Below are 7,468 nucleotides of genomic sequence, written 5' to 3'. Positions count from 1 at the left end.
AATATTTTAAAGAACTGTTGGGACTTTAGTAGTTTGGTTTGTTTTATTTTGCTATGAAAATTTGGTTTGAAAGACAATTGATTGTGTTTTGTTTTTGGGTCTTCAGTTTGGTACTTTGGTTTACTGTCCAGTTGTGTAAATTTCAGATTGTTGTTTTGTTTTGTTAAGTTCGAACATTGTTACTAGGACTGTGCATTTTTGAACTCAGACAATTCGAAATTTGGTACTCAGACTGTGCAGTTTTGTTAAGTCCAGTTGTGTATATATATTTATTTATATACTTCGAAGAAGTTCTGAAAATTAACAATCCGATCCGACAATCCGAAAATTTATCCGATCCAAAGTTTCAAATCCGATCCGATCCAATGTTAATTCGGATCGGATTCGGATTGCCCTTTTCAGAATCCGAAATCCGAAATCCGAATCCGAAATATGCTAAATCCGAATCCGAAATATACTAAATCCGATCCGATCCGATCCGTGCACGGCCCTACTCTCGTTTTGAAGATACAAATCTTCCAAACAGTCAAACCGCCCAACCACACATTTTTTAGTAGTGACTCCATTTACCATTTTAACTCGTTTGTTCCCACTGAAAAAACGACACGTTTTTTTAATCAAATGAAGTCAAAACGTGCCAACACAAAAGCAAGAGACCAATATAGTACTCCTACTCTAGTAGAAACTGCTACCAATCACAGAACAAAATCCAACCCACAAGAGCCACGTGGCACGAAAATATCTCTTAAATATCCTGACCACAAACAAACACACACAGAATAGCACTGTCACACGTCGGTGAATAAAGTCTCGTCTTTTAGTCAAAAAAACAAATCTTAAGTGGGGAAATTGTGTTTCCATACTTTACTCAATAGTAAGATGATTCAAAGTTCAAACTCATAATATTAAAGTTAAGCGAGGAAAATGATACTTTATAGTCGTTTTTAAAATAATAGCAAATATATATATTTTTTTATATATATTATATACTATAAAAATTATATAAATTTTATACATTTTTCGAATAGTACGTAATAATGACTCTAACGTTAATATCGGCACTATATTTCTTACAATAATTAAACTGCTTTGTGGAACACGAGGAGTGGAAACACATCACTCCTTTATTAGTGTTGCAGTCACTCGTTTAGTCATCACTTGTCAGCAGTAGATTAAGTGCTTGGAAAGGACAAAACCGCACTATATAAAACCTCTCTTCCTTTTACTTCCAGCCATTAGCTCATAGCCTTAGTTCATTGTAGAAGGAGATACTTTATTTAAATTTAAAGAAAGAATATAGTCTTTCCTGTTAGAAGAAGAAGCGGAGGATCAAATTGAAGGATGGAAGATTTGTGGCAAAAGATGGTTTTTCCAGTTAGACGTGCTTGGTTCGTGTTTTCAGCCCGTGTCAAGGCTCCTAAGAACGGTTAGTCCTCTCTTCCTCTACCCCACAAATAAATAAATAAAAAAAACAAAAAACAAAACCATTGAGTGCGTAGTTAGAGTGACTTTTTGATAGACTCTCAATGAAACCCTTCCTCCTGAAAATTAATGAAAAAAGCTCTCTTTCCCCCTCCCCAACAACAACCAAAACAACAATAACAAACTCACTTAAATTTTACAAGTAAGGTTCGGAAAGAATAATGCGTACACTACATTGGGAAGATAAAGAGGCTATTTTTGGTAGACCCCGGATAAAATCCCTCCTAAAAATTAGTGAAAAAGATCACTCGCGCTAGATCTTGCTTAAAGGATTCTTAATGAATATGCGGGAGGCTACACATGCATGAACTAGTATTTAGCTTCACCCTGTTTTTTCACACTAGCGTAGCGTCGACAGAAATGATGTATATGTGACCCTTTTATAATGTTGTTAACTTCATAGTTCAACCTAGTTCTTTAACAGATCCTTACCATTTTACGGCCTGATGTGCTCGTGAATACTGATCTCAACCCATAGAAGGCATATCTAACTTAAGTTTTTATTCAATAACCTGTGCTGCAGACAGTCAGAAATTATTAGCTCATATAAGTAGTTCCTTAAGTGAAACTTGGATTGATTTTTTTTTTTAAGTAAACCCCTTTTTGGTTTTCAATCTCTTCTATACAAGGCAATAAATTTCCATATAAAAGAGCTAATAAATATTTAATCAAGTTGTTAGTTTTCTTCCTATTATTGTTACTTTTTAAAAGAAAAAAAAAACTTTATCTACATCTTAGGGTCGGTTTACTATTGGTAAGTGGAGATATTGCGATAAATCTTTTAATAATGTAGTTAGACACTTATGAGCTTTCGCACTTGACAAATTAAAAAAATTCCAAGAATTTCTTACATCCACTTTGTTACATTCGGAGTCATTTCCTTGTGTGATTTTGTTCATTATGTTTAACCCACAGAGAAGACCCCAACACAGGCCAACTTGTTAATAACATAGGCTGCTACCGATCAAGTTAATGATGCCTTTGTTTTCTGGGCAATCTTTAATATATTGTTCTATAGCCACTCATAAAATTTCAGATTGCCTAAACATAGCATATACCATTTCAGATGTCTCTAACAAGAGTACATATATATCCCCTAGTGTCCAGTGGTTGATATGGTACCGGAAATAGCCTCTCCCCCTTCTTAAAGGTAGGAATAAGGTCTGCGTACACACCCAAAACCCACTTGTGGGACTACACTGGGTATGTTGTTGTTGTTTGTCTCCAAAAGTACTAATATATTATGAATAAGAAACTTTTAACCTCATAACTTTAGCAGTAAGATACAAAGAAATTGGGCAGTGAATGAGAAGAGTGAATTCATCAAGACAGTAGCTTTTAAGGATCACTTACATGCTTTTATATTGGTTTTTGTTTCCTTCAGGTGCTGGATTATTGAAGCTTCATGGTGATATACAGTCCTGTGGCTATGCGGATGTACAGGTGATGTGGGAAATGCTTGGAGGAACCGAGTCAGAGTTGACATCTCGTCACATTAAACAAAAGCACCATCTATCATTTAGGAATTTTGTATGGCCCAACCATAGTGCTAAATCTGCATCCTTCTCCACTGATCATGCTCATTAAGATGATATATGCTGCACTGCCACAATGAGAGTATTTGAAGAGTGAAGGGACGTATGCCACTGAAAAGTATATGATGTGTTCCATATCAGCATATGAAGTATGTTTATCAACTTTACTTCTATAGCCAGCATGAAAATATTGGGTAAGCACAATATATACACGACAACGTACCTAGTGTAGTTCCACGAGTGAGATCTGGAAGCGTGATGAGTACGCAGCCTGACTCTTGGCTCGAGTTAGCACGATATATCCTTGATCAAATGGCAAAAGAATGCGCTCTTGATCTTTCTTGTGATGATATTTACGTCTCATTACTTTTCGATGAAATCAAAGACAATGAAAACTTCTCAATATCAGACGATAAGTATGCTGAAGAACTCCAGTTCCAAGAAGTAATAATGAATTCAACAATTTTTAATCAAAACACAGAAGCAGAAGGTGGTGCACATGAAGTAGGAGAATCATCGTTAAGTTTCTGCGAAATATGTGCAGAAAGGAAAGAAAGTGATGAAATGTTCACAATACAAACATGCAGCCGCAATTTTTTGTACTGATTGCATTAGCAAACATGTAGCCACTAAAATCCAGGACAATATTCATGTTGTAACATGTCCAGGTGTGGCTTGTAGAGGAATTCTTGATTTGGAAACATGTAGTTCTATTATGCCAAACGAAGTAGTTTTTAGGTGGGAGGAAGTATTAGGTGAATCAATGATTCTTGCTTCACAAAAATTCTACTGTCCTTGTAAAGATTGTGAATGATTCGAACAAAATCATTAGGGAATCGGATTGTCCGAGTTGCTGGAGATTGTTCTGCGCACAATGTAACGTACCGTGGCATAGTGGATATGAATGTGGAGTTTCAGCGGCTGAATGTGGATGAAAGAAGCAGGGAAGATCTTATGGTGAAGGAACTTGCAAAGGCTAAAAATTGGGGTAGATGTCCTCATTGCAAATTCTTTGTGGAAAAGACAGAGGGATGTTTACATATGACTTGTAGGTGTGGATCACAATTTTGCTATAAATGTGGAGTGACTTGGACAATACATCATGCTTGTTAATGGAATCATGGTTTTCAAAGAACTAGATTTGCAGTTTCAGGTTTTAATTCGGTTTACAAATCTAGAGTCGAATCCCACAGGGAATTAACCTATTAATCACAACTACTAGTTTCACAAGAATTCAAGTAATCAACCTTCAGAAATACGGACTAAATATCGATTTGAGTGTTTACTAACTAAGAGAAAGTAATTAAAATGCAGTAATTTATAACTGTCAGAGCAAATATTGTAAGCAAGATTTGGAAAAGTCTAGGCTTATGATTTCCCCTATTGTCGGAATCTCCCCGCTACGTTTCCTATAAATTCGCCTAAATATTTTTCTACCGATCGTGAACACTTTGGGTGTTGTAACTCTCTCTCGAGCAACTATCACAATTTACTAGACATATTCTCTCGAACTACGCTAGCTAGCACTATTTCACCGCTCAATATGATCGCACCAAGGTTTCGTTATCTCTAATCCCACCTTTAAACCGTATTGATCTCTCAAATACGTTAGAAGTGGTGTTGTTCAACAACTACCTAAATGTGTATTCTCTCGAGTAATACACAGTTAATTGAAAGCTCTTCAATCAATAACAACGAAAATATATAGTTGAACAAGTAGAGAAAGATCAATGGCAAATTTATATTAAACGTAGTGCAAAATTATCCTCCAATAGGTTCCATCAAACCTTGATTAGAAACTTTAGCTACTCATAATAACCATACTAACAATCATGATAAAAATTGAAAGCATTAAAATACAGATTAAGGAAGAATAGAAGAGAAAAACCCTTGCGATTCGTTGCTTCTAAGTGTTTCCGTAGCCTTTTTCCTCTCCAATAATGTCTCACCCCTAAGAAATAGGATTAGAACCCCTTTTATACATGTTGGGGGCGTGTAGAGTCGAAACTACCAAGTCCTAACTAAAATAGGGAAAGAATCTTTTTAAAGGGCATCCCGGTGAAAGAGGACTAAGAACCATAAGGCGAGCGTCAAAACGCTAGCACAAATTGCTCCCACACACATGCATGATAATGGGGTGTGGGGACAACCATGCCACCACTTTTACCAGGACGAAATCCGCCCTTAGCCGTCTCGCCTGGCGCCAACCAGGACGCCGAAATTTTTTCACTTTTGTGCTATTCTGCCATTGGCATTTTGGTTGGTGCCTCGCACCAACCTGGGCACCAAAATCATACTCCCTCTAAATTCTTTTGTTTTTGCTTCACTTTGCATGTAAGTTTGTCAAATCACTTTAAATTGACTACTACATATATAAACACCATTATTAATTAAGCTCGAGTCACAAATATTTACATCAAAATTAATAAAATTGAGGTATAATGCAAGGCAAATTACATGCAAAAACTTGAATTTTTAGCCTAACATCATTGATGTAATCATGCTTTTTTAAGAACTAGATTTGCAGTTTCAGATTTTTGATCTCCAAATACGTAAGATGTTTTGAGTTGCATTTAAGTCATATCTGTTGGAATTAATATTATAACCATGTCTTTCTTTTGAAGTATTTATTTCTGGTTAATTATATTATTCTTCAGTCTTGGTATCGCAAATGATCATGAATAGTAGCGTCTGCACGCCCTCTACACCAAAGGCTAATTTTTGCCAAATAATATTTTTCTACAAACATATGTATGTATGTATGCATATATATATATATATATATATATATATAAATTAAAAGTGGAAAGCCCTTAAGTTAAAAGTTACAAACAAAATTACAAAATAATGCACTCCATAAGTTGACCTTGCACTATTTTAGCCCAGTTACAATTTTGCAAATGTGTAGCCAAATATCAATTAGATATTTTCTTTTCTCATTCTCTATAATTATAACAACCTCATTTATTCTTATCTACCCCTATTGTAGCTCTCTCCTCATTTTTCACTCATAAATATTTAATTTAATTAATGAAAAAGAATCCTATGCAAACAAAACTGGAAAAAAATTAGTTCCCCATTCAATCAACACTCATTCGTGCCCTCTTCCATAACTAATACTTCTCTGTTTTTTTTAAAAAAAAATATTATATCTTCAGGTTTATACATACCTATCACAACTGCAAAACGCAAAAACAGACGCGAGAAACCTAAAATCTCATCTCCTTTAATGCTAATCTTGTTAAATTTCGATTATGATTTTGTGAGAAATTTGGAGTGGGTATTGTTTGAACTTATTAGAAATAGTCTAAGTAGGTTGTATATAAAGTTTGAAGTTATTTGCTGGAGATTTGTACTAGTTTTATATAAGAATTGCAAGTGAAATTCGTACAAAAATTTCGCCAGCGATGCTTATACACTTTTATACAAAGAGGTACAGTATGTATATAGTTGTATAAAAGTATATAAAGATGTATAATCACAGAGTAAAAATATTCTTGATACACTATGTATATAGGTGTATAAGAAGAATGAGAAGAAGAAGAAGAAGAAGAAGAAGAAGAAGAAGAAGAAGAAGAAGAAGAAGAAGAAGAAGAAGAAGAAGAAGAAGAAGAAGAAAATGCGAGAAATTCACCAAATACCTGTAAATAATGTATCAACCTTGGATATAATAGTGTATAAGTTATGTTTATACACTATTATATACCATTTATACAATATTATACATTATTATACAAATGAATCCTATCAATGGAGCTTCACGTGTTCTTCTTCTTCCTTGGGCATCCTCTGAAATTTAACTCAAATATAGCCTAAAGCTACTCCAAATCACTTGAAATTTAAGTTTTGAACTCATCTTGATGATTCTAATCAATTGAGACAACACCCATTCCAAACAACTACCAAATCAGAAAACTTAATTTCTGAAATTTAACTCAAATATAGCCTAAATCTACTCCAGATCACTTGAAATTTAAGTTTTGAACTCATCTTGATGATTCCAATCAATTGAGACAACACCCATTCCAAACAACTAACAAATCGGAAAACTCAATTTCTCAAATCGAATCTTCGAACCACTTGTAATGGTGACTTTTATTTTTCAAATCCTTAGTTAACCATTAAAATTCGGAAAAGAATTGAAGGAGAATAATAATAGTAGAGAAATTTTGTGGTGCAAAGGCTGACATGGGAAGGAGAACAAGAACGAAGAAAAAAAAAGGAACGAAGAAATAAGGGGTGGGCTAACTTGTGAAAATTTTGGCATGGTATAACAACATACTCATATAATTGGCAGAAAATAGCCCTAGTTATAGATATTGGCATCAAATAGCCAATAAATGTATATCACAATAATAATATGTATATCACAACTTTTATTTTCTTTTTTGTCTATACCAACATGTATATTAAAATTTTATTTTCATTCTTTATATATAAATAATATTATT

General features: G+C 34.2%; 1 long non-coding RNA gene across 1 annotated transcript; it reads left to right on the top strand.

Moving 5' to 3' along the window:
- Positions 1-954: 954 nt before the first annotated feature.
- Positions 955-4,115, top strand: LOC107821774 (uncharacterized). The gene is made up of 2 exons (XR_012693879.1): positions 955-1,426; positions 2,867-4,115. It is a non-coding gene; the product is annotated as an uncharacterized LOC107821774 (long non-coding RNA).
- Positions 4,116-7,468: the final 3,353 nt, after the last annotated feature.

The sequence above is a fragment of the Nicotiana tabacum genome, chromosome 8 (genome assembly GCF_000715075.1).
Source record: "Nicotiana tabacum cultivar K326 chromosome 8, ASM71507v2, whole genome shotgun sequence".
In the NCBI taxonomy this organism is placed as follows: Eukaryota; Viridiplantae; Streptophyta; class Magnoliopsida; order Solanales; family Solanaceae; genus Nicotiana; species Nicotiana tabacum.
Note: the sequence above shows the minus strand (reverse complement) of the source record. Positions and strands in the feature narration are given on the sequence as shown.